This window comes from Aethalodelphis obliquidens, unplaced genomic scaffold, assembly GCF_003676395.1.
Source record: "Aethalodelphis obliquidens isolate GAN/ISIS:26980383/991018 unplaced genomic scaffold, ASM367639v1 scaffold43, whole genome shotgun sequence".
NCBI classification, from domain to species: Eukaryota; Metazoa; Chordata; class Mammalia; order Artiodactyla; family Delphinidae; genus Aethalodelphis; species Aethalodelphis obliquidens.
Window position 1 is genome coordinate 8,375,083 of NW_020837987.1, and position 3,888 is coordinate 8,378,970.

Genomic DNA, 3,888 nt, shown 5'->3' on the forward strand with positions numbered 1-3,888 from the left:
AAAAAAAAAAAAAAAAAAAAAAAAAAAGAGGGGGAAGAAACAGAACAAGATTTATAGCCCAATCCCATTTATGTAAATTGGAGACATATACACACACAAAATCACAAAGTATAAAGATATATCTTCGCAGCTATGTATCAAGCACATTAAAGTGGGTGTCTGTGAAGGGGAGGGATGGGATAGGGATTGGGCATGAGGCTGGGGGTAAAACCTTAGAGGGTCTTTCATGGGCCAATTGTGGTTCTATATTATGATCCGAAGAGTATGATTAGTATCTTTCTGCACCTAAGGGCCAAGAAAAAAATAAAGGAATGAAAAATGTGAAGTGCCCGTACATCAGAGCAGTTCCCTTCTCGCTACACAGTGATTATCGCCGCAGGGGATGATGATAGCAAAGCGACCAGACTCTGCCTGCCTTCTGGAAGCCCTACTCACTGCCTTCTTTCCAGGCAGCCCCTCCAGTCCCCAGTACGTGCTCTTGCACCGCAGACGAGGAACTTCCTAGCCTTTCACGCTACCCAGAGGGGGAGAAAGGAAAGCTGGACATCTGTGAGTCCCAGAGGTTCCCATCTTCTGCTTTGGCTGTACACAGAATAGGGAGTAATTGCATGGGATTCCATTCAAACCCCAGCTCTGCCATTAAACACCTGTGGGACCTCAGGTTAAGTCACTTTACCCTCCTGTGCCCTAGTTCCTTCACTGGTAAAATGGGGAATGATCATAAAAATAACTACTCACGGGAATGTTCGGAGCCTAATATGAATGAGTTCGTGGAACACGCTTAAACCGGCGGAGGAAGCTCCCTCTCTGCTGCTCCAGCAGCCCCGCCCACACACACCCCGCCCACACACACCCCGCCCCAGCCCCTGCCCTGCTGTGACAGCTTCCCATTTCTCTTCCTGCCTCAGCCTCAGTCAGGGGCTCCCCAACATCCCAGGGTTTCCTAAACTAGGTTCAGGAACTTCTCAGGCTCCCTCCTGGGATTTCAGTTTCTCTTTCCTTCTGGGCATAGCTCTGAGCTCACCTGGTCCCACCCATACCTGTCAACTCACCTGGCTTAGCAGCTGGCCCCATCCATTCATGCCTTTTAAAGTCAAAGCCCTCAGCCAGGGTTGCGCATTTAGCCTGGCTAAAAAGCCGAGCCAGGCAGCTGGGGAAGCAGTTTGCGATTTGACCATGGTTGCAGACTTGACGCTAGTTCTGGTGACGACCATGGGGCTGGGCTTGGCTAGAGCATGTCCTGTCCCCACCACAACCAGGAAGGGCTTCGACATTGGCGTGTTCAAATCCCTGCTGCCAAACGAGCTGGTGGCCTTCAAGAAAGCCAAGGATGGAAATTCCCTGGCAGTCCAGTGGTTAGGGCTCCACGCTCTCACTGCCGGGCCCGGGTTCAATCCCTGATCAGGGAACTAAGATCCCACAAGCCTCGGGGTGCGGCCAAAAAAAAAAAAAAAAAAAGCCAAAGATGCCTTGGTAAGTCCCTGTTGTGGGCTAACCTTTACCCCTCCTACCGTAGCCAAGCTGCTGCCCGCTACTGTTGGCCTAACCTCTATCCTCCTGCTAGCTTTTCGGCTATGACTAACATCTATTCTCTCTGCTGTGGATTAAACTCAAGCCCTCCTGCTAGACCTTCATCCTTGCTGCTAGCCTCTGTCCCTCCCGTTGTGGGTTGAACCTGCCCTTGCTCTCTGAGAAGTGTCGCTCTTGCAGAAGGACTGGAACTGCAGCTCCCGCCTCTTCCCCAGGACCCGGGACCTGAAGCAGCTGCAGGTGAGTTGGGAGAGTCAGGCCCACCTGCCCTCACCTGGCCCCGCTCCTCTGGCTTTGCAGACGGCCCCTGATGTCCTTTATCTCACCTGTGCTTCCCTCTCTCTGGTCTCTCCTCCTCTGTCCTGGGCCCCTGTGCCTCCCCAACTGCTCCCTTGACCCTGTCCCTCCCCTGGGTTCCTTTTTATCATCTCTCTGCCTGTCCTACTTCCCTGTCTCCCCCACCTGTCCCTCTCACCTGCACTCTTACCTTGTTCCTTCTCACTTCTCTCTTCTCTCCCGGCTCTGTCCCCAGCCTGTGCCTGTTGCCCTGCCCACCTTGTCACCATCTACTCTCAACACTGATTCCCTCTTCCCTTCTCACCTGCCCTCCCCACGCTCTCACCTCTCTGTCCCTTGTCATCTTCCTCCGCTGATCTTTTCCCAGCAAACACTCCTCCTTCCTCCACGCTTCTCACCTATGCAGCCAAATGTCCCGCGCTCACCTACCTCCCCAAACTGTTCTCTTCTCACCTGTTCCCATCTCTGTTCTTCAGACCTCTGTGACCTCCCTCATGAGTCACTTTTCATTTGTCCCCATTTCACTTTTTCACCTGTTCCCTCACTTTTCTTTTCCCTTATCATTCTGCCTCACCTGTATCCCCTTCATCTGCCGCCTTCCTCATGTGTTCCCCTCTCCTGTCTCTCTCTTACCTGTCCCATCACCTTTCCCCACTTAACTGGGCCTTCTTGCCTATCCTTCCTCACCTTTCCACCTCACCTGTTCTCTCTCACCTCTCCTCAGGGGTAGGAGCACCCCACAGCCTTGGAGGCGGAGCTGGCTCTGACACTGAAGGGTCCTGGGGACGGTGGCTAACTCATCCCTGGATCACATCCTGGACCAGACCCTTCACACGCTGCACCACATCCACTCCAAGCTCCAGGCCTGCGTGAGCGCTCGGGGCACCCGGGCCACATCTGTGGGTTCTGGGCAGATAGGACCTCGCCCCTCTGTCCCAAGACCTGTCTCACACACCACCTTCCTCTGTTCTCAGGTCCAGGCTCAGCCCACAGCAGGCTCCAGGCCCCAGGAGCCACTTCCAGTACCAGCTGCATTGGCTCCAGGAGGCCCCAAAGAAGGTGAGTGACCCGGGAAGAGGGTGGATGCCTGGGCCCTGGGTAAGGAGGAGGCTGACGCCTGGGCAATGGGAAACCACCTTCTCGTCTCTCCCACAGGAGTTTCAAGATGGCCTCAAGGCCTCTGTCACATTCATCCTCTTCCACCTCCTCACCTGGGACCTGAATTGCATCTGAGCACTGGGACCTACCCCAGCCCATCTGGGAGCCCAGACCTTATTTATGCACTAACCCCAGCCCTGCCTTAAGTTATTTCTTCTCACCCCTGCAGCCCTGACTAAGACCTGAAAGAAATGTTTCTTTTTCTACGTTTATATAATATGCAGAAATAAACAGTAAGGAATTGGAATCTTCTGCGATAAGTGAATCTCTGAGTGTGTGTGTGTGTGTGTGTGTGTGTGTGTGAGACTGTGGGTCTGTGACTGAATGTGGATGTCTGTGTAGTGCAGGCAACATTCATGACAGGTTGCGTATATTTGCGTGTGCCTGACTTCTGTGACTGTGTATGTATACGCCTCCAAGTGAGTATCTGCCCGAACCTGAGTCCAACTGAAGATGTATAACAGCATATTCATGCCCATGTGTGTGTAAGTGTGTGTGTATTTATGCACATGTTTATATATCTCTCCCTGTCTGTGTGAACTGTATATCTCTCTTTTCCATATGTACCTAGGACAGGTGGAAGTCTGTATCAGTCAGGATGCTTTATCCTATAATGTGTCAGAAACCCAACTCAAATGGGTAGAACAAAAATGCATTTATTATGTCACAGTAAACAGTGCATTGGCAGGGCAGCTCCAAAACCCATTCATTCATTCATTCAACCATGTCATTGGGGAACCAGGTTCTTTCCATTTCTGTTGACTGATTCTTACTGTGGCTACCTCACGGTCTCAAGACAGCAGCCATGGCTCCAGCTTTCACACAAACAATATTCTCCAAGTCATAACAAACACCCCAAACTTAGTGGAGTAAAACAACAACTATCTTATTATGCTCACAGAT

The 3,888-nt window shown here is 51.7% G+C and overlaps 1 pseudogene; it reads left to right on the top strand.

Moving 5' to 3' along the window:
* The first annotated feature begins 1,212 nt into the window (after positions 1-1,212).
* LOC113606238 (interferon lambda-1-like) lies at positions 1,213-3,232 on the top strand (annotated as a pseudogene).
* Positions 3,233-3,888: the final 656 nt, after the last annotated feature.